Below are 24403 nucleotides of genomic sequence, written 5' to 3'. Positions count from 1 at the left end.
TTTTGGTCACTAGATGCCCCCATTGTGCTTTTTGACCTTACGTTTTTTCCCTTGTTCCCCATTATTATTTGCACCTGTGCCTCGTTTCCCCTGATTGTATTTAAACCCTTAGTTTCCCTCAGTTCTGTGCTCTGTGTTTGTATGTTAGCACCCAGCCCTAGTGTTCTGTGTATTCTTGTCGATTCCGGTGGATGCTCTTGTGGAATTCTGTTTTTGTTTTTGAGTATCTCTTGAGGCTTTTTTGTGCTATACCTACCACCTTTTGGATTTGCCATTTTGTATTGAAGGACTTTTCCTTTTTTACTTTATTAAATACACCGTCTTAAGTACTGCTGTGTCTGCCTCATCTTCTGGGTTCTGCTGACTATTCGTGGCTCAGTTGGTTAAGTGACTGTTTCTCACTCCAGAGACCCAGGTTCGTAACCGGGTCCTGACAGGTATGGTTCTCAATCAGGGACAGCTGTCTGTCGTTGTCTCTGATTGAGAACCATACTTAGGTAGCTCTTGCCCACATGGGTTGTGTGGGTAGTTCTTTTCTGTTATGTGTATTGCACCTTGCAGAACTGTTAGTTGTTTTTGTTCAAGTGTTTGTATTTATTAAACGCATTATGAATACTTACCACACTGCACCTTGGTCCTCTTCTCCTTCTCCTGACGACATTCGTTATACATAGATGAATACTTACCACGCTGAACCTTGGTCCTCTTCTCCTTCTCCTGACGACATTCGTTATACATAGATGAATACTTACCACGCTGCACCTTGGTCCTCTTCTCCTTCTCCTGACGACATTCGTTATACATAGATTAATACTTACCACGCTGCACCTTGGTCCTCTTCTCCTTCTCCTGACGACATTCGTTATACATAGATTAATACTTACCACGCTGCACCTTGGTCCTCTTCTCCTTCTCCTGACGACATTCGTTATACATAGATGAATACTTACCACGCTGCACCTTGGTCCTCTTCTCCTTCTCCTGACGACATTCGTTATACATAGATGAATACTTACCACGCTGCACCTTGGTCCTCTTCTCCTTCTCCTGACGACATTCGTTATACATAGATGAATACTTACCACGCTGCACCTTGGTCCTCTTCTCCTTCTCCTGACGACATTCGTTATACATAGATGAATACTTACCACGCTGCACCTTGGTCCTCTTCTCCTTCTCCTGACGACATTCGTTATACATAGATGAATACTTACCACGCTGCACCTTGGTCCTCTTCTCCTTCTCCTGACGACATTCGTTATACATAGATTAATACTTACCACGCTGCACCTTGGTCCTCTTCTCCTTCTCCCGACGACAGCGGTTACAGACCCACAGGAAATGTGATGAAAGATATCAAAGCTGAAACAAATCATTCTCTCTACTATTATTCTGACATTTCACATTCTTAAAATAATGTGGTGATCCTAACTGACCTAAGACAGGGAATTGTTACTAGGATTAAATGTCAGGAATTGTGAAAAACTTAGTTTAAATGTATTGGGCTTTGGGTTATGTAAAACTTCCGACTTCAACTGTATATACATCAACATATATATAATTAAATCAACTGTTATTAATAACAATGGAACTCATGTCAGGTTTTCCTTCTGATGTGTATTGATTGATTGATTGATTGACACAACGTGATGTTAACGTCCTGCTGGAAATGTGTCCCTGATCTGTACCGGCAAGTACTATTAATATAGTATATATAATATTAAATAATAATATAATATATAATAGTACTAATCCAACAACCTGAGATAACTCAAGGCGAGACCCAGATGCAGACACAGGACACAGATTGTTGGAGTCTTAGATGTTTAATGATCCATAAAGGAGCAGGCAAGAGAATGGTCGTGGAAAAGGGCAAAAGGTCAAATCCAGTTTAGAGTCCAGGAGGTACAGGATGGTCAGGCAGGCGGGTGCAGAGTCCAGAAACAGGCAAGGGTCAAATCCAGTTCAGAGTCCAGGAGGTACAGGATGGTCAGGCAGGCGGGTGCAGAGTCCAGAAACAGGCAAGGGTCAAACCCGGGAGGACTAGAAAAAGGAGAATAGCAAAAGCTGGAGAACTGGGAAAACCGCTGGTTGACTGGGACATACAAGACGGACTTGCACAGAGAGACCGGAAGCACAGGGATAAATACACTGGGGAAAACGAGCAAATTTGGAGGGGGTGGAGACAATAACACGGACTGATGAAACAGATCAGGGTGTGACAGAAGTTGACGTCTCTGATTTGTACCGTCCAGTCTACTAATTCGACAACCTGATGTTGACATCCCTGAATTTACAGAACCCTTTTTAACCATTCAGAAGAAGTCCCCCTTCTATGACTTTACTTGTTGTTTTATCTTAACAGCAACATATTTCTTCCACCTTTCCTTTCAAGCCAATCCAACCAATGGACCGTTAGTTCGTCCGTCCTTTGAGACGTTCAGTAATACTCAGAACATCTGTTGTCTCTCCAATGTACACTTTAAAAAACACCAAAAAGTTGTCATACAACAGAGGAATCAAATAACCAAGAAAATTGACACTCACCACCAGAGATCACTTTGTAGAGCAGAGCTGAGAGGGTTAGTCCACTGTTTAAACTCATGATCATGTTGTAGACCCTCACCACCAGAGATCACTTTGTAGAGCAGAGCTGAGAGGGTTAGTCCACTGTTTAAACCCTCACCACCAGAGATCACTTTGTAGAGCAGAGCTGAGAGGGTTAGTCCACTGTTTAAACCCCTGATCATATTGTAGACCCTCACCACCAGAGATCACTTTGTAGAGCAGAGCTGAGAGGGTTAGTCCACTGTTTAAACTCCTGATCATGTTGTAGACCCTCACCACCAGAGATCACTTTGTAGAGCAGAGCTGAGAGGGTTAGTCCACTGTTTAAACCCTCACCACCAGAGATCATTTTGTAGAGCAGAGCTGAGAGGGTTAGTCCACTGTTTAAACTCCTGATCATGTTGTAGACCCTCACCACCAGAGATCACTTTGTAGAGCAGAGCTGAGAGGGTTAGTCCACTGTTTAAACCCTCACCACCAGAGATCATTTTGTAGAGCAGAGCTGAGAGGGTTAGTCCACTGTTTAAACCCCTGATCATGTTGTAGACCCTCACCACCAGAGATCACTTTGTAGAGCAGAGCTGGTAGGGTTAGTCCACTGTTTAAACTCCTGATCATGTTGTAGAGTCTAGCTGAGGGTTAATCCACTGTTTAAACCCCTGATCAAATCAAATTTCAAATCAAATTTATTTATATAGCCCATCGTACATCAGCTGATATCTCAAAGTGCTGTACAGAAACCCAGCCTAAAACCCCAAACAGCAAGCAATGCAGGTGTAGAAGCACGGTGGCTAGGAAAAACTCCCTAGAAAGGCCATAACCTAGGAAGAAACCTAGAGAGGAACCAGGCTATGTGGGGTGGCCAGTCCTCTTCTGGCTGTGCCGGGTGGAGATTATAACAGAACATGGCCAAGATGTTCAAATGTTCATAAATGACCAGCATGGTCGAATAAAAGTAAGGCAGAACAGTTGAAACTGGAGCAGCAGCACGGTCAGGTGGACTGGGGACAGCAAGGAGTCATCATGTCAGGTAGTCCTGAGGCATGGTCCTAGGGCTCAGGTCCTCTGAGAGAGAGAAAGAAAGAGAGAAGGAGAGAATTAGAGAACGCACACTTAGATTCACACAGGACACCGAATAGGACAGGAGAAGTACAGCCCCCTGATCACATTGTAGAGTCTAGATGAGAGGGTTAATCCACTGTTTAAAACCCAGATGATATTGTAGAGTCTAGCTGAGGGTTAATCCACTGTTTAAACCCCTGATCGTATTGTAGAGTCTAGATGAGAGGATTAATCCACTGTTTAAACCCCTGATCATGTTGTAGAGTCTAGATGAGAGGATTAATCCACTGTTTAAACCCCTGATCATGTTGTAGAGTCTAGATGAGAGGATTAATCCACTGTTTAAACCCCTGATCGTATTGTAGAGTCTAGCTGAGGGTTAGTCCACTGTTTAAACCCCTGATCGTATTGTAGAGTCTAGCTGAGGGTTAGTCCACTGTTTAAACCCCTGATCGTATTGTAGAGTCTAGCTGAGGGTTAGTCCACTGTTTAAACCCCTGATCGTATTGTAGAGTCGAGATGAGGGTTTGTAGAGCGGAGATGAGAGGATTAATCCACTGTTTAAACCCAAAGAACCTTTGAGCTGGCTTCCTAAACGTATAGCTTAGAAACAATGCCCTTATTTCTCTCACTCAACCTGCCCCCATTAGCATACTGCCAGGGAGATATTAGCATGTCAATCATGTCAGAGGATGACATTTTAAAAGCTTGTAAAGGACTAGCATGAAATCACAGAAAGGATTTGCAAACACCCTGCCACATTCCCTTTTCATAAGGAATTGAAAGTCCTTTACATGCCTCTGTGAGAAAAAAAGGAGAGAATAAAATCCCCAAATAGTTCTAAATTAAGGAGACTGCTATCAAATGATTCAGAGCGTTTTGGAACAATGAATCATTGTTGCATTTTTTTTTTATAATAATATTTTTAACCCTTTTTGAAACTATTGTGTTCATGTTTTTGTTATTCACCCAATGTTCACGGGCGGACCCACAAAATGGTTTGGTATTTTAAACAATACAGCCATAACAATTTACATAAAAATACTTCATAGTTAGATACTGACTTTTAAAAGCAATAACAATAATATAGACAGCAAGCAATATAGACAGCATACATGTTCATATTTGCCACTTACCTCTGCTACATCACATTTATCAATAAAAGCTATATTCGTTTTTTTTTATTTATTTTTTTATATAAAATGTGATTTTTGTCAACAAAAATCAATTAGAATCAAGACACGGGTGGAATAAATCATGTTTATCTTGAACAAATATAAATTAAAGAAGGTTTTCATCACTTTTGATGTTTATTGCTTTGAACTGAACAAATTGGAAGGACACAATTTACATACAGTATTTTTTGTAAATAATGAGTCCAATTGAACACATATTAAGGCTGGTTTGTATTGCAGATGGGTTTACTTCCTCTTGATGCACGTGTACTGTGTCTTCCTGTCCTTTTCTGGTCCTTCTTGGGTCCACTCACATCCCATCACTTCTTCTTGTTGCATTCGGGCTGCAATCTAGAATGAAGAATATGAAAACACTGAGTTCAGGGATTTTACTAACATCTCACTCACAGATATAGTTACAGCAGGCCAAAGGTAGGAGAGACATCCCCCAAAAAGCGTGTTTTGAATGTTCTTGAGATGTTATGTCATGGTCAACTGAGGTCACTTCAGAAAACACCAAACTGATAGCTTTCAGGATTATTTGTGACATCAAGGAGAGGAGCCTTTTCTGTGAGTCTACTCCCTCCACTCCACTACCTCCACTCAACTCCACTCCACTACCTCCACTCAACTCCACGCCACTAACTCCACTTCCTCCACTCCACTACCTCCACTCAACTCCACCACCTCCACTCAACTCCACTCCACCACCTCCACTCAACTCCACTCCACTACCCCCACTCCACTCCACTACCTCCACTACCTCCATTCAACTCCACGCCACTAACTCCACTACCTCCACTCAACTCCACGCCACTAACTCCACTACCTCCACTCCACTACCTCCACTCAACTCCACGCCACTAACTCCACTACCTCCACTCCACTACCTAAACTCCACTCCACGCCACTACCTACACTCAACTCCACTCCACTGCCTCCACTCAACTCCACTCCACTGCCTCCACTCAACTCCACTCCACTACCTCCACTCAACTCCACTCCACTACCCCCACTCCACTCCACTACCTCCACTACCTCCATTCAACTCCACGCCACTAACTCCACTACCTCCACTCAACTCCACTCCACTACCTCCACTCAACTCCACCACCTCCACTCCACTCCACTCCACTACCTCCACTCAACTCCACTCCACTACCTCCACTACCTCCATTCAACTCCACGCCATTACCTCCACTCCACTACCTCCACTCCACTGCCTCCACTACCTCCACTCAACTCCACCACCTCCACTCAACTCCACTCCACCACCTCCACTCCACCACCTCCACTCAACTCCACTCCACTACCTCCACTCCACTACCTCCACTCAACTCCACTCCACTACCCCCACTCAACTCCACTACCTCCACTCAACTCCACTCCACTACCTCCACTACCTCTATTCAACTCCACGCCACTAACTCCACTACCTCCACTCCACTACCTCCACTCAACTCCACTCCACTACCTCCACTCAACTCCACCACCACTACCTCAACTCAACTCCACTCCACCACCTCCACTCAACTCCACTACACCACCTCCACTCAACTCCACTACACCACCTCCACTCAACTCCACCACCTCCACTCAACTCCACTCCACCACCTCCACTCAACTCCACTCCACTACCTCCACTCAACTCCACTCCACTACCTCCACTACCTCCACTCAACTCCACTCCACTACCTCCACTCCACTACCTCCACTCCACTCAACTCCACTCCACTACCTCCACTCAACTCCACTCCACTACCTCCACTCCACTACCTCCACTCAACTCCACTCCACTACCTCCACTCCACTACCTCCACTCCACTCCACTCAACTCCACTCCACTACCTCCACTCAACTCCATTCACTCCACTCCACTACCTCCACTCAACTCCACTCCACTACCTCCACTCCACTACCTCCACTCCACTCAACTCCACTCCACTACCTCCACTCAACTCCACTCCACTACCTCCACTACCTCCACTCAACTCCGCTCCACTACCTCCACTCCACTACCTCCACTCCACTCCACTCCACTCAACTCCACTCCACTACCTCCACTCCACTCCACTCAACTCCACTCCACTACCTCCACTCAACTCAACTCCACTCCACTACCTCCACTACCTCCACTCAACTCCACTCCACTACCTCCACTCCACTACCTCCACTCCACTCCACTCAACTCCACTCCACTACCTCCACTCCACTCCACTCCATTCAACTCCACTCCACTACCTCCACTCAACTCCACTCCACTCAACTCCACTCCACTACCTCCACTCCACTCCACTCCACTCAACTCCACTCCACTCCACCACCTCCACTCCACTACCTCCACTCCACTACCTCCACTCCACTCAACTCCACTCCACTACCTCCACTCAACTCCACTCCACTACCTCCACTACCTCCACTCAACTCCGCTCCACTACCTCCACTCCACTACCTCCACTCCACTCCACTCAACTCCACTCCACTACCTCCACTCCACTCCACTCAACTCCACTCCACTACCTCCACTCCACCACCTCCACTCCACTCCACTCCACCACCTCCACTTTTTTCAGCAACCAAATCTGTAACTGACCTAAGATGAATTGTGAGCAGGTGTGGTCTGCTCTGCTCTGCAGTGGCTGGCGGGCCAGCTGGCCGTGGCGTGCACTATCGATTGCCCTTTCTCACCAATGTGGCATTCAGACAACAGACAGACAGACAAGCGAGAGCAGCACCCTGAGTTGCTACCGGAACCAGAGACACAGGTCTCTGCAGCCTGGAGCCTGCCAGCCCGCCCAACTGCCTACCTGATGCAGCTTTTAATTATTCTTTATTAATGCGCCTGACATTTGGGCTGGTGATCTTCTCCTAGACTTGTCGCTTGCCCTGCCTGCGATGGCCTCTGATGTGACAGAGGGAGAGGACAGGGGAGAGAGGGAATGAGGGACAGAGGGAATGAGGGAATGAGGAACAGAGAGAATGAGGGACAGAGGGAATGAGGGACAGAGGGACAGAGGGAATGAGGGACAGAGGGAATGAGGGACAGAGGGAATGAGGGACAGAGGGACAGAGGGACAGAGGGAATGAGGAACAGAGGGACTGAGGAAAAGAGGGACAGAGGGACAGAGGGACAGAGGGACTGAGGAAAAGAGGGACAGAGGGACAGAGGGAATGAGGGACAGAGAGACAGAGGGACAGAGGGACAGAGGGAATGAGGAACAGAGGGACAGAGGGACTGAGGAAAAGAGGGACAGAGGGACAGAGGGAATGAGGGACAGAGAGACAGAGGGACAGAGGGACAGAGGGAATGAGGAACAGAGGGACAGAGGGAATGAGGGACAGAGGGACTGAGGGACAGAGGGAATGAGGAACAGAGGGACTGAGGGAATGAGGGACAGAGGGACAGATGGAATGAGGGACTGAGGGAATGAGGGACAGAGGGACTGAGGGAATGAGGGACAGAGGGACAGAGGGACTGAGGGACAGAGGGACAGAGGAACAGAGGGAATGACAGAGGAGACTCATTACCTTTAATCCCAAATGTGTCATCAGCGCCACCTTGACGTTCACCACCTCGAATAGCAGCCTGAACTGAGGGACTTCCGCAGAGCTACGAGAGAGGAACAAAAGATGGAAGTAGGAGGAGATGGAGGAAGAGGAGGAGGAGGAGGAAGAGACAGAAAGGGGCTCGTGGAGAAACAGGAAAAATTCATAAATATCCCCTAAGGGTCTAAGTAACATAATACAAGCAATCTAAGTCTGTCAGTTTAAAACTAGAGATGTGTCTGCGAGCAGGAGTTGTGACAGAGCTTTTCATTTTTGGGCAATTATGGAATATACATTTAAAATAAATGATCGATACAGTTGATTTATTTGTAGTCCTATCATGATGAAACGGTCCCAAACCCTAGACACCCACCTGAGCTGCCCGCACACTAAGGACAAGTCCTTATCTATGTTATAGGCCTAGTGCAAGTAGTCTACACACAGCCGTAGCAGAGAGATACACGCGGTCGGAGACCCACTAAGGCAGCACTGCCTTCTAAAGATACCTGGCAGGGTTGGTCCTACAAAGCTTGAGCCCACGGATGGCTGAGCATAATAATATACTAGGAATTTCTCCAAGCTGCTAATGAGAACCTTGCCGATCGTGTACCTAGCTGGCAATGGCAGTGCTGGCAACACTAGGTGCAGTAACCCACGGGGATGGTGGTCACACTCAGACAATCAGAGAGGGGGGGCAAATTATTGGGGCCCTGGCAACGCAAAATAATCCAAAGATCTGATTGTACAGAGAGGCTCGGGTGAAACGATCACAACAGGGGACCAGTGTGTGTGTGTTTCAGGGGGAAGGGCCTCATATCTGATCTCTATCACCTAGGACGTGATGTTGGTTCATCAAATCTCCCCGTTCTCAGTTTTCGCAGGCCTTCTCAAACAGCTGCAACTGCATTCAGCCTTTTCACATCACGTCTTCTCTTAGGCTCGGAGGGATAGAACAACTATTGAAGATCTGACCTTGTGGTTGTTTGTTGGGGAAGAGTGGGGAGAGAGTGTGTGTGTGTGTGTGTGTGTGTGTGTGTGTGTGTGTGTGTGTGTGTGTGTGTGTGTGTGTGTGTGTGTGTGTGTGTGTGTGTGTGTGTGTGTGTGTGTGTGTGTGTGTGTGTGTGTGTGTGTCATCTGTTGCTCTGGGGTAATGATGTCAGTGACAATACAGGATGAATCATAATAATTGTTTGCCAAAAAAGTAATTTTGTAACGCCAATCCTGGTTAGAGGTAACCCTTCTCCTGGTTAGAGGTAACCATCCTACTGGTTAGAGGTAACACTTCTCCTGGTTAGAGGTAACCATCCTCCTGGTTAGAGGTAACCATCCTCCTGGTTAGAGGTAACCATCCTCCTGGTTAGAGGTAACACTCCTCCTGGTTAGAGGTAACACTCCTGGTTAGAGGTAACACTCCTGGCTAGAGGTAACACTCCTGGCTAGAGGTAACACTCCTCCTGGTTAGAGGTAACCATCCTCCTGGTTAGAGGTAACACTCCTGGCTAGAGGTAACACTCCTCCTGGCTAGAGGTAACACTCCTGGTTAGAGGTAACCATCCTCCAGGTTAGAGGTAACACTCCTCCTGGCTAGAGGTAACACTCCTGGTTAGAGGTAACACTCCTCCTGGTTAGAGGTAACACTCCTCCTGGTTAGAGGTAACACTCCTGGTTAGAGGTAACACTCCTCCTGGTTAGAGGTAACACTCCTCCTGGTTAGAGGTAACATCCTCCTGGTTAGAGGTAACCATCCACCTGGTTAGAGGTAACACTCCTCCTGGTTAGAGGTAACACTCCTCCTGGTTAGAGGTAACACTCCTGGTTAGAGGTAACCATCCTCCTGGTTAGAGGTAACACTCCTCCTTGTTAGAGGTAACCCTCCTCCTGGTTAGAGGTAACCATCCTCCTGGTTAGAGGTAACACTCCTCCTGGTTAGAGGTAACCATCCTCCTGGTTAGTGGTAACACTCCTCCTGGCTAGAGGTAACACTCCTGGTTAGAGGTAACCATCCTCCTGGTTACAGGTAACACTCCTCCTGGTTAGAGGTAACCATCCTCCTGGTTAGAGGTAACACTCCTGGCTAGAGGTAACACTCCTCCTGGCTAGAGGTAACACTCCTGGTTAGAGGTAACCATCCTCCAGGTTAGAGGTAACACTCCTCCTGGCTAGAGGTAACACTCCTGGTTAGAGGTAACACTCCTCCTGGTTAGAGGTAACACTCCTCCTGGTTGGAGGTAACCATCCTCCTGGTTAGAGGTAACACTCCTCCTGGCTAGAGGTAACACTCCTGGTTAGAGGTAAACATCCTCCAGGTTAGAGGTAACACTCCTCCTGCCTAGAGGTAACACTCCTGTTTAGAGGTAACCATCCTCCTGGTTAGAGGTAACACTCCTGGTTAGAGGTAACCCTCCTCCTGGTTAGAGGTAACACTCCTGGTTAGAGGTAACACTCCTGGTTAGAGGTAACCATCCACCTGGTTAGAGGTAACCATCCTCCTGGTTAGAGGTAACCATCCTCCTGGTTAGAGGTAACCATCCTCCTGGTTAGAGGTAACACTCCTCCTGGTTAGAGGTAACCATCCTCCTGGTTAGAGGTAACCATCCACCTGGTTAGAGGTAACCATCCTCCTGGTTAGAGGTAACCATCCTCCTGGTTAGAGGTAACACTCCTGGTTAGAGGTAACCATCCTCCTGGTTACAGGTAACACTCCTCCTGGTTAGTGGTAACCATCGTCCCGGTTAGAGGTAACCAAACACTCCTGGTTAGTTGCAACCAAACACTCCTGGTTAGTGGTAACCAAACACTCCTGGTTAGTGGTAACCAAACACTCCTGGTTAGTGGTAACCAAACACTCCTGGTTAGTGGTAACCAAACACTCCTAGTTAGTGGTAACCGAACACTCCTGGTTAGTGGTAACCAAACACTCCTGGTTAGTGGTAACCAAACACTCCTGGTTAGTGGTAACCGAACACTCCTGGTTAGAGGTAACCATCCACCTGGTTAGAGGTAACCATCCTCCTGGTTAGAGGTAACCACACTCCTGGTTAGAGGTAACCAAACACTCCTGGTTAGAGGTAACCATCCACCTGGTTAGAGGTAACCATCCTCCTGGTTAGAGGTAACCAAACACTCCTGGTTAGAGGTAACCATCCTCCTGGTTAGAGGTAACCATCCTCCTGGTTAGAGGTAACCATCCTCCTGGTTAGAGGTAACCATCCTCCTGGTTAGAGGTAACCATCCTCCTGGTTAGAGGTAACCATCCTCCTGGTTAGAGGTAACCATCCTCCTGGTTAGAGGTAACACTCCTGGTTAGAGGTAACACTCCTGGTTAGAGGTAACCATCCTCCTGGTTAGAGGTAACACTCCTGGTTAGAGGTAACACTCCTGGTTAGAGGTAACACTCCTGGTTAGAGGTAACCATCCTCCTGGTTAGAGGTAACACTCCTGGTTAGAGGTAACACTCCTGGTTAGAGGTAACACTCCTGGTTAGAGTTAACACTCCTGGTTAGAGGTAACACTCCTGGTTAGAGGTAACACTCCTGGTTACAGGTAACCATCCTCCTGGTTAGAGGTAACACTCCTGGTTACAGGTAACCATCCTCCTGGTTAGAGGTAACACTCCTGGTTAGAGGTAACCATCCTCCTGGTTAGAGGTAACCCTCCTGGTTAGAGGAAACACTCCTCCTGGTTAGAGGTAACACTCCTCCTGGTTAGAGGTAACCATCCTCCTGGTTAGAGGTAACACTCCTCCTGGTTAGAGGTAACCATCCTCCTGGTTAGAGGTAACCATCCTCCTGGTTAGAGGTAACCATCCTCCTGGTTAGAGGTAACCATCCTCCTGGTTAGAGGTAACCCTCCTCCTGGTTACAGGTAACCATCCTACTGGTTAGAGGTAACCATCCTCCTGGTTACAGGTAACCATCCTCCTGGTTAGAGGTAACCATCCTCCTGGTTAGAGGTAACCCTCCTCCTGGTTACAGGTAACCATCCTCCTGGTTAGAGGTAACACTCCTCCTGGTTAGAGGTAACCATCCTCCTGGTTAGAGGTAACCATCCTCCTGGTTAGAGGTAACCCTCCTGGTTAGAGGTAACCATCCTCCTGGTTAGAGGTAACCCTCCTGGTTAGAGGTAACCATCCTCCTGGTTAGAGGTAACCATCCTCCTGGTTAGAGGTAACACTCCTCCTGGTTAGAGGTAACACTCCTCCTGGTTAGAGGTAACACTCCTGGTTAGAGGTAACACTCCTGGTTAGAGGTAACCATCCTCCTGGTTAGAGGAAACCATCCTCCTGGTTAGAGATAACACTCCTGGTTAGAGGTAACCCTCCTCCTGGTTAGAGGTAACACTCCTCCTGGTTAGAGGTAACACTCCTCCTGGTTAGAGGAAACCATCCTCCTGGTTAGAGGTAACACTCCTCCTGGTTAGAGGTAACCATCCTCCTGGTTAGAGGTAACACTCCTCCTGGTTAGAGGTAACACTCCTCCTGGTTAGAGGTAACACTCCTGGTTAGAGGTAACACTCCTGGTTAGAGGTAACCATCCTACTGGTTAGAGGTAACACTCCTGGTTAGAGGTAACCATCCTACTGGTTAGAGGTAACCATCCTCCTGGTTAGAGGTAACACTCCTGGTTAGAGGTAACACTCCTGGTTAGAGGTAACACTCCTGGTTAGAGGTAACCATCCTCCTGGTTAGAGGTAACCAAACACTCCTGGTTAGTGGTAACCATCCTCCTGGTTAGAGGTAACCATCCTCCTGGTTAGAGGTAACCATCCTCCTGGTTACAGGTAACACTCCTGGTTAGAGGTAACACTCCTCCTGGTTAGAGGTAACCATCCTCCTGGTTAGAGGTAACCAAACACTCCTGGTTAGTGGTAACCATCCTCCTGGTTAGAGGTAACCATCCTCCTGGTTACAGGTAACCATCCTACTGGTTAGAGGTAACACTCCTCCTGGTTAGAGGTAACCCTTCTCCTGGTTAGAGGTAACCATCCTCCTGGTTAGAGGTAACCCTCCTCCTGGTTAGAGGTAACACTCCTCCTGGTTAGAGGTAACCCTTCTCCTGGTTACAGGTAACACTCCTGGTTAGAGGTAACCATCCTCCTGGTTAGAGGTAACACTCCTGGTTAGAGGTAACCATCCTCCTGGTTAGAGGTAACACTCCTGGTTAGAGGTAACACTCCTGGTTAGAGGTAACACTCCTGGTTAGAGGTAACCATCCTCCTGGTTAGAGGTAACACTCCTGGTTAGAGGTAACCATCCTCCTGGTTAGAGGTAACCATCCTCCTGGTTAGAGGTAACACTCCTGGTTAGAGGTAACATCCTCCTGGTTACAGGTAACCATCCTCCTGGTTAGAGGTAACACTCCTCCTGGTTAGAGGTAACCATCCTCCTGGTTAGAGGTAACACTCCTCCTGGTTAGAGGTAACCATCCTCCTGGTTAGAGGTAACACTCCTCCTGGTTAGAGGTAACACTCCTCCTGGTTAGAGGTAACACTCCTGGTTAGAGGTAACACTCCTGGTTAGAGGTAACCATCCTCCTGGTTAGAGATAACACTCCTGGTTAGAGGTAACCCTCCTCCTGGTTAGAGGTAACCAAACACTCCTGGTTAGTGGTAACCATCCTCCTGGTTAGAGGTAACCATCCTCCTGGTTAGAGGTAACCATCCTCCTGGTTAGAGGTAACCCTCCTGGTTAGAGGTAACCATCCTCCTGGTTAGAGGTAACCATCCTCCTGGTTAGAGATAACACTCCTGGTTAGAGGTAACCATCCTCCTGGTTAGAGGTAACCCTCCTGGTTAGAGGTAACCCTCCTCCTGGTTAGAGGTAACCAAACACTCCTGGTTAGTGGTAACCATCCTCCTGGTTAGAGGTAACCATCCTCCTGGTTAGAGGTAACCATCCTCCTGGTTAGAGGTAACCATCCTCCTGGTTAGAGGTAACCATCCTCCTGGTTAGAGGTAACCCTCCTGGTTAGAGGTAACCATCCTCCTGGTTAGAGGTAACCCTCCTGGTTAGAGGTAACCATCCTCCTGGTTAGAGGTAACCATCCTCCTGGTTAGAGGTAACCATCCTCCTGGTTAGAGGTAACCATCCTCCTGGTTAGAGGTAACCATCCTCCTGGTTAGAGGTAACCATCCTCCTGGTTAGAGGTAACCCTCCTGGTTAGAGGTAACCATCCTCCTGGTTAGAGGTAACCATCCTCCTGGTTAGAGGTAACACTCCTCCTGGTTAGAGGTAACCATCCTCCTGGTTAGAGGAAACCATCCTCCTGGTTAGAGGTAACCATCCTCCTGGTTAGAGGTAACCATCCTCCTGGTTAGAGGTAACCATCCTCCTGGTTAGAGGTAACCATCCTCCTGGTTAGAGGTAACCATCCTCCTGGTTAGAGGTAACCATCCTCCTGGTTAGAGGTAACCATCCTCCTGGTTAGAGGTAACCATCCTCCTGGTTAGAGGTAACCCTCCTGGTTAGAGGTAACCATCCTACTGGTTAGAGGTAACCCTTCTCCTGGTTAGAGGTAACACTCCTCCTGGTTACAGGTAACACTCCTGGTTAGAGGTAACACTCCTGGTTAGAGGTAACCATCCTCCTGGTTAGAGGTAACCATCCTCCTGGTTAGAGATAACCATCCTCCTGGTTAGAGGTAACACTCCTGGTTAGAGGTAACACTCCTGGTTAGAGGTAACACTCCTGGTTAGAGGTAACCATCCTCCTGGTTAGAGGTAACCATCCTCCTGGTTAGAGGTAACCATCCTCCTGGTTAGAGGTAACCATCCTCCTGGTTAGAGGTAACACTCCTGGTTAGAGGTAACCATCCTCCTGGTTAGAGGTAACCATCCTCCTGGTTAGAGGTAACCATCCTCCTGGTTAGAGGTAACCATCCTCCTGGTTAGAGGTAACCATCCTCCTGGTTAGAGGTAACCATCCTCCTGGTTAGAGGAAACACTCCTCCTGGTTAGAGGTAACCATCCTCCTGGTTAGAGGTAACACTCCTCCTGGTTAGAGGTAACACTCCTGGTTAGAGGTAACCATCCTCCTGGTTAGAGGTAACCATCCTCCTGGTTAGAGGTAACCATCCTCCTGGTTAGAGGTAACCATCCTCCTGGTTAGAGGTAACACTCCTGGTTAGAGGTAACCATCCTCCTGGTTAGAGGTAACCATCCTCCAGGTTACAGGTAACACTCCTCCTGGTTAGAGTTAACCATCCTCCTGGTTAGAGGTAACACTCCTGGTTAGAGGTAACCTTCCTCCTGGTTACAGGTAACACTCCTCCTGGTTAGAGGTAACCATCCTCCTGGTTAGAGGTAACCATCCTCCTGGTTAGAGGTAACCATCCTACTTGTTAAAGGTAACACTCCTCCTGGTTAGAGGTAACACTCCTCCTGGTTACAGGTAACCATCCTCCTGGTTAGAGGTAACACTCCTCCTGGTTAGAGGTAACACTCCTCCTGGTTAGAGGTAACACTCCTCCTGGTTAGAGGTAACACTCCTCCTGGTTAGAGGTAACATCCTCCTGGTTAGGTAACACTCCTCCTGGTTACAGGTAACCATCCTCCTGGTTAGAGGTAACACTCCTCCTGGTTACAGGTAACCATCCTCCTGGTTAGAGGTAACACTCCTCCTGGTTAGAGGTAACACTCCTCCTGGTTAGAGGTAACACTCCTCCTGGTTAGAGGTAACATCCTCCTGGTTAGAGGTAACACTCCTCCTGGTTAGAGGTAACACTCCTCCTGGTTAGAGGTAACACTCCTCCTGGTTAGAGGTAACACTCCTCCTGGTTAGAGGTAACACTCCTCCTGGTTAGAGGTAACACTCCTCCTGGTTAGAGGTAACCATCCTCCTGGTTAGAGGTAACCATCCTCCTGGTTAGAGATAACACTCCTGGTTAGTGGTAACCAAACACTCCTGGTTAGAGGTAACACTCCTCCTGGTTACAGGTAACCATCCTCCTGGTTAGAGGTAACACTCCTCCTGGTTAGAGGTAACCTCCTCCTGGTTAGAGGTAACACTCCTCCTGGTTAGAGGTAACACTCCTCCTGGTTAGAGGTAACCATCCACCTGGTTAGAGGTAACCATCCTCCTGGTTACAGGTAACACTCCTCCTGGTTAGAGGTAACCATCCTCCTGGTTAGAGGTAACCATCCTCCTGGTTAGAGGTAACCATCCTCCTGGTTAGAGGTAACACTCCTCCTGGTTAGAGGTAACCATCCTCCTGGTTACAGGTAACCATCCTCCTGGTTAGAGTTAACCATCCTCCTGGTTAGAGGTAACACTCCTGGTTAGTGGTAACCATCCTCCCGGATAGTGGTAACCAAACACTCCTGGTTAGTGGTAACCAAACACGCCTGGTTAGTGGTAACCAAACACTCCTGGTTAGTGGTAACCATCCTCCTGGTTAGAGGTAACCAAACACTCCTGGTTAGTGGTAACCAAACACTCCTGGTTAGTGGTAACCAAACACTCCTGGTTAGTGGTAACCAAACACTCCTGGTTAGTGGTAACCAAACACTCCTGGTTAGTGGTAACCGAACACTCCTGGTTAGTGGTAACCAAACACTCCTGGTTAGAGGTAACCAAACACTCCTGGTTAGTGGTAACCATCCTCCTGGTTAGTGGTAACCAAACACTCCTGGTTAGTGGTAACCATCCTCCTGGTTAGTGGTAACCAAACACTCCTGGTTAGAGGTAACCAAACACTCCTGGTTAGAGGTAACCATCCTCCTGGTTAGAGGTAACACCCCTCCTGGTTAGAGGTAACCATCCACCTGGTTAGAGGTAACCATCCTCCTGGTTACAGGTAACACTCCTCCTGGTTAGAGGTAACCATCCTCCTGGTTAGAGGTAACCATCCTCCTGGTTAGAGTTAACCATCCTCCTGGTTACAGGTAACACTCCTCCTGGTTAGAGGTAACCATCCTCCTGGTTACAGGTAACCATCCTCCTGGTTAGAGTTAACCATCCTCCTGGTTAGAGGTAACACTCCTGGTTAGTGGTAACCATCCTCCCGGATAGTGGTAACCAAACACTCCTGGTTAGTGGTAACCAAACACGCCTGGTTAGTGGTAACCAAACACTCCTGGTTAGTGGTAACCATCCTCCTGGTTAGAGGTAACCAAACACTCCTCGTTAGTGGTAACCAAACACTCCTGGTTAGTGGTAACCAAACACTCCTGGTTAGTGGTAACCAAACACTCCTGGTTAGTGGTAACCAAACACTCCTGGTTAGTGGTAACCGAACACTCCTGGTTAGTGGTAACCAAACACTCCTGGTTAGAGGTAACCAAACACTCCTGGTTAGTGGTAACCATCCTCCTGGTTAGTGGTAACCAAACACTCCTGGTTAGTGGTAACCATCCTCCTGGTTAGTGGTAACCAAACACTCCTGGTTAGAGGTAACCAAACACTCCTGGTTAGAGGTAACCATCCTCCTGGTTAGTGGTAACCAAACACTCCTGGTTAGAGGTAACCAAACACTCCTGGTTAGAGGTAACCATCCTCCTGGTTAGAGGTAACCAAACACTCCTGGTTAGAGGTAACCAAACACTCCTGGTTAGAGGTAACCAAACACTCCTGGTTAGAGGTAACTAAACACTCCTGGTTAGTGGTAACCAAACACTCCTGGTTAGTGGTAACCAAACACTCCTGGTTAGTGGTAACCATCCTCCTGGTTAGTGGTAACCAAACACTCCTGGTTAGAGGTAACCATCCTCCTGGTTAGAGGTAACCAAACACTCCTGGTTAGAGGTAACCATCCTCCTGGTTAGAGGTAACCATCCTCCTGGTTAGTGGTAACCAAACACTCCTGGTTAGAGGTAACCAAACACTCCTGGTTAGAGGTAACCAAACACTCCTGGTTAGAGGTAACCAAACACTCCTGGTTAGAGGTAACCATCCTCCTGGTTAGAGGTAACCAAACACTCCTGGTTAGAGGTAACCAAACACTCCTGGTTAGAGGTAACCATCCTCCTGGTTAGTGGTAACCAAACACTCCTGGTTAGAGGTAACCAAACACTCCTGGTTAGAGGTAACCAAACACTCCTGGTTAGAGGTAACCAAACACTCCTGGTTAGTGGTAACCAAACACTCCTGGTTAGTGGTAACCAAACACTCCTGGTTAGTGGTAACCAAACACTCCTTGTTAGTGGTAACCAAACACTCCTGGTTAGTGGTAACCAAACACTCCTGGTTAGTGGTAACCAAACACTCCTGGTTAGAGGTAACCAAACACTCCTGGTTAGTGGTAACCAAACACTCCTTGTTAGTGGTAACCATCCTCCAGGTTAGTGGTAACCAAACACTCCTGGTTAGAGGTAACCAAACACTCCTGGTTAGAGGTAACCAAACACTCCTGGTTAGTGGTAACCAAACACTCCTGGTTAGAGGTAACCAAACACTCCTGGTTAGTGGTAACCATCCTCCTGGTTAGTGGTAACCAAACACTCCTGGTTAGATGTAACCAAACACTCCTGGTTAGTGGTAACCAAACACTCCTGGTTAGTGGTAACCAAACACTCCTGGTTAGAGGTAACCATCCTCCTGGTTAGTGGTAACCAAACACTCCTGGTTAGTGGTAACCAAACACTCCTGGTTAGTGGTAACCATCCTCCTGGTTAGTGGTAACCATCCTCCTGGTTAGTGGTAACCAAACACTCCTGGTTAGTGGTAACCATCCTCCTGGTTAGAGGTAACCATCCTCCTGGTTAGAGGTAACCAAACACTCCTGGTTAGTGGTAACCAAACACTCCTGGTTAGAGGTAACCAAACACTCCTGGTTAGAGGTAACCAAACACTCCTGGTTAGTGGTAACCATCCTCCTGGTTAGTGGTAACCAAACACTCCTGGTTAGTGGTAACCAAACACTCCTGGTTAGAGGTAACCATCCTCCTGGTTAGAGGTAACCATCCTCCTGGTTAGTGGTAACCAAACACTCCTGGTTAGTGGTAACCAAACACTCCTGGTTAGTGGTAACCATCCTCCTGGTTAGTGGTAACCAAACACTCCTGGTTAGAGGTATCCAAACACTCCTGGTTAGAGGTAACCAAACACTCCTGGTTAGTGGTAAACCAAACACTCCTGGTTAGAGGTAACCAAACACTCCTGGTTAGTGGTAACCAAACACTCCTGGTTAGAGGTAACCAAACACTCCTGGTTAGAGGTAACCATCCTCCTGGTTAGTGGTAACCAAACACTCCTGGTTAGAGGTAACCAAACACTCCTGGTTAGTGGTAACCAAACACTCCTGGTTAGTGGTAACCAAACACTCCTGGTTAGTGGTAACCAAACACTCCTGGTTAGTGGTAACCATCCTCCTGGTTAGTGGTAACCAAACACTCCTGGTTAGAGGTATCCAAACACTCCTGGTTAGAGGTAACCAAACACTCCTGGTTAGTGGTAACCATCCTCCTGGTTAGTGGTAACCAAACACTCCTGGTTAGAGGTATCCAAACACTCCTGGTTAGAGGTAACCATCCTCCTGGTTAGTGGTAACCAAACACTCCTGGTTTGTGGTAACCATCCTCCTGGTTAGTGGTAACCAAACACTCCTGGTTAGAGGTATCCAAACACTCCTGGTTAGAGGTAACCATCCTCCTGGTTAGAGGTAACCATCCTCCTGGTTAGAGGTAACCAAACACTCCTGGTTAGAGGTAACCAAACACTCCTGGTTAGAGGTAACCAAACACTCCTGGTTAGAGGTAACCATCCTCCTGGTTAGTGGTAACCAAACACTCCTGGTTAGAGGTGACCATCCTCCTGGTTAGAGGTAACCAAACACTCCTGGTTATTGGTAACCATCCTCCTGGTTAGTGGTAACCAAACACTCCTGGTTAGAGGTAACCAAACACTCCCGGTTAGTGGTAACCAAACACTCCTGGTTAGAGGTTACAATCCTTTGTATGAACTGCCTACATATCTCTGCATTTTATTAGTTAATTGTTCATTGTGGAAATAAAATAAGACATGAAAGTTTTCTGTAATATATATATATTTTTACAGTGCAATCGAGGTGAGGGCTTTCTTTTTAAGCGAGGGTCCCAATCTCTCAAAGGCCCTAGGATACAGGTGGACAGGCGTGGCCTGCCAGTAACTGGGACGACAATCCTATTTTGGTTGGAGAAGTGGAGAACAACTTTTACTCAGTAGCAATGCAAATATCAAGTATAGCCATATTGACACTTAATCATTATGGTACTATTTAATGGTAAGTTTACAAACACATATTTTTATAAATAGAATTGAAACCTGTATCTCATTATGGTAAATGGTGAAATAAGTATAGCCAGTTATAAATGTAATGGCTACGCAGATAATAAGAAAAGACGATCACTATTTACCTGCTAAAAGAGAAGGAATATTATATCTATTGTTTACGGGAAACTCATTCAAAAAGTTCAGACCTCTACAGAATTGGTGGGTCCCCCAAGGAACAGTTGGGCTAACGTAGGCTAATGTGATTAGCATGAGGTTGTAATTAACAAGAACATTTCCCAGGACATAGACATGTCTGATATTGACATAAAGCTTAAATTCTTGTTAATCTAACTGTTTACAGTATATATTACTGTGAAATAATACCATGCTATTGTTTGAGGAAAGTGCACAGTTTTGAACATGAAAAGTTATTAATAAACCAATTAGGCACATTTGGACTGAATTTTGAACAGAAACACAATGGTTCATTGGATCAGTCTAAAACGTTGCACATACACTGCTGCCATCTAGTGGCCAACATTGCACCTCGACTGGAATAATATATTATGGCCTTTCTCTTGCATTTCAAAGATGATGGTACAAAAAAAATACAAAAACACGCATGTGCTTATCTTTGTATTATCTTTTACCAGATCTAATGTCTATGTTCACCTAAATTAATTTCACATTTCCACAAACTTCAAAGTGTTTTCTTTCAAATGGTATCAAGAATATACATATCCTTGCTTCAGGTCCTGAGCTACAGACAGTTAGATTTGGATGTCTAATTTTAGTCAAACATTGTTTTGTTTTTTGAAAGGTGCGGATCTTACGACGTTTTTAAGATATGTGGAAAAAGGACTGATGGCGCAAACAATATACTTCTCCCATGGGCAAAGAAACTGAAAAGGCCTGATGTTTTCAATTAACATTTTTAATCCGAATGTGCAAATTGTTTAAACAGATCCACAGGGTAGATTATTTTAAATATATTATTTGATCATAAACATATGACTCAATACGATCCAAATAATGATGATCCACGCTTATTTGAAAATATATATATAATAATTTATCAAGCCTACAAACAAAACAAGACTCTATTTTTATGGTGGGAGATTATAGTGTGGTTTTGAATACCTCGATAGAGCGTAAAGGAAATCACACTGCAAAATATCACCCTCGTGCACTTAAAGAAATCACACTGCAAAATATCACTCTCATGCACTTAAAGAAATCACACTGCAAAATATCACCCTCGTGTACTTAAAGAAATCACACTGCAAAATATCACCCTCGTGCACTTAAAGAAATCACACTGCAAAATATCACCCTCGTGCACTTAAAGAAATCACACTGCAAAATATCACCCTCGTGCACTTAGAAGAAATCACACTGCAAAATATCACCCTCATGCACTTAGAAGAAATCACACTGCAAAATATCACCCTCATGCACTTAGAAGAAATCACACTGCAAAATATCACCCTCATGCACTTAGAAGAAATCACACTGCAAAATATCACCCTCATGCACTTAGAAGAAATCACACTGCAAAATATCACCCTCATGCACTTAGAAGAAATCACACTGCAAAATATCACCCTCATGCACTTAGAAGAAATCACACTGCAAAATATCACCCTCATGCACTTAGAAGAAATCACACTGCAAAATATCACCCTCATAGATCTTTTGGATATACGGAGGTTTTAATATCCTGACCTAGTGAGCTATACAGTGGTGGATTTAGGTGACATGGGGCACTGGCACAAGAAAAAAGGTTTATTTACAGTTGAAGTCGGAAGTTTACATACACATTAGACAAATACATTTAAACTCAGTTTCACAGTTTCTGACATTTAATCCTAGTAAAAATTCCCTGTCTTAGGTCAGTTAAGATCACCACTTTGTGTTTAAGAATGTGAAATGTCAGAATAATAGCAGAGAGAACGATTTATTTCAGATTTGATTCATTTCATCACATTCCCAGTGGGTTAGTTGTTGTGCAGTTTGTTGTGCAATTTAGTTTGTGTGTAATAATCAGGTTCCCTACTTTATACGTCCGTTATGCTATTTGTGTGATATATGATTAGTGAAATTTAGTTTTATACGTGTGATTTTTGTTTAGCAATAGGGTAATAATTTAAGTATATTTTTGATTTGTTTTTATATTCTGCAATTTGTTTCTATTTGTTCTATTCATTTATTTTGTAAATTTATAAGTCTTATTTTGTATATATTCTTGTATAGTTTTAAATGTTACGCTTATTTATTTATATTGTTCCAAATGTCTGAATAAAAATGACAGTTATTGCAGAATGGCACTTTTTTGTTGTTGGGGGGGCTGAAGAGGGGGGGGGGGGTTGCCCAGGGAGCCTTACAAGCTAGAACAGCTACTGGATATATACATGGCGGAGGCTCAATCAAGCTAGTCGTCTTGATTACTTTCTCGCTGGCACGAAAAGTTTAAAAACTGTTGATAGGGGACAGAATGCAGTCTGAAAATCAAAATAATTGGCATATATATTACTCTTATAGAATTTTCATGTAGGCGGGGTGATTGGAAATGTAATAAAAGTATTTTGGGTGACAACTTGTTTTTAACCTAGACAGAAGAATTTCTAACTGACTTTTCCCGACATAATATAGCTACAGCAGATCCCCTTATTGTATGGGACGCTTTTAAATGTGCCTTTAGAGGCCATGCAATTCAATACTCATTATCAAAAGCAATTTAAGTTAAATAGTTCATATTAACAAAGGAAATAGAGGGACTAACAGCACAGTCCAATAGCAATACAAACTGTACCATAGAGGCACAGAGTAAGTTAGAGGAAAAACAAAATGGAGAAACTTATTCAAGAAAGATCAAGTGTAATATATTATACAAATAAAGTGAACTGGATGGAATATGGGGAAAAAATTCACCAAATTATTTTTTTCATCTTCAGCATATAAATGCTTCCAAAAGTAATTCACTCAAAACATGTTTTAAATGATGGAGTCTCACATGATTAACCAAACAATATTTCAAAAGAAAATGCTATAGCAACCTCAAATTCTTACTTTTATTCTCTGTGTTCCATCTGTCGACCGCAAGTTCACACTGTGGACATTCACAGGACTCCCCTGAGCGACCGAACTTGTACTGAGTCATTCCAAAAGTAGAAATCCTGGGTAGGTGATTGATAACCCAGTCCAAACCAAGGCATGAGAAAGATGTGTATTCGCAAATACCAAGCCAATCATTAACAACGGTGACCTTATACAATGTTCGCTAACTCCAACCCTAACCCATGATCAAAAATGACTAACAACGGTGACCTTATACAATGTTCCCTAACTCCAACCCTAACCCAGGATCAAAAATGACTAACAACGGTGACCTTATACAATGTTCCCTAACTCCAACCCTAACCCAGGATCAAAAATGACTAACAACGGTGACCTTATACAATGTTCCCTAACTCCAACCCTAACCCAGGATCAAAAATGACTAACAACGGTGACCTTATACAATGTTCCCTAACTCCAACCCTAACCCAGGATCAAAAATGACTAGCAACGGTGACCTTATACAATGTTCCCTAACTCCAACCCTAACCCAGGATCAAAATGACTAACAACGGTGACCTTATACAATGTTCCCTAACTCCAACCCTAACCCAGGATCAAAATGACTAGCAACGGTGACCTTATACAATGTTCCCTAACTCCAACCCTAACCCAGGATCAAAAATGACTAACAACGGTGACCTTATACAATGTTCCCTAACTCCAACCCTAACCCAGGATCAAAAATGACTAACAACGGTGACCTTATACAATGTTCCCTAACTCCAACCCTAACCCAGGATCAAAAATG

At 45.6% G+C, this 24403-nt stretch overlaps 1 long non-coding RNA gene across 1 annotated transcript; it reads right to left on the bottom strand.

Annotated features, from left to right (window-relative positions):
* Positions 1 to 4987: 4987 nt before the first annotated feature.
* LOC135518496 (uncharacterized) lies at positions 4988 to 23693 on the bottom strand. Its single transcript, XR_010452157.1, has 3 exons — positions 23605 to 23693; positions 8334 to 8415; positions 4988 to 5156 (listed from the first exon to the last, which is right to left on the bottom strand). It is a non-coding gene; the product is annotated as an uncharacterized LOC135518496 (long non-coding RNA).
* Between the last annotated feature and the right edge of the window lie 710 nt (positions 23694 to 24403).

This window comes from Oncorhynchus masou, chromosome 28 (assembly GCF_036934945.1).
Source record: "Oncorhynchus masou masou isolate Uvic2021 chromosome 28, UVic_Omas_1.1, whole genome shotgun sequence".
NCBI classification, from domain to species: Eukaryota; Metazoa; Chordata; class Actinopteri; order Salmoniformes; family Salmonidae; genus Oncorhynchus; species Oncorhynchus masou.
This window is presented reverse-complemented; position numbering and strand designations above follow the sequence as displayed.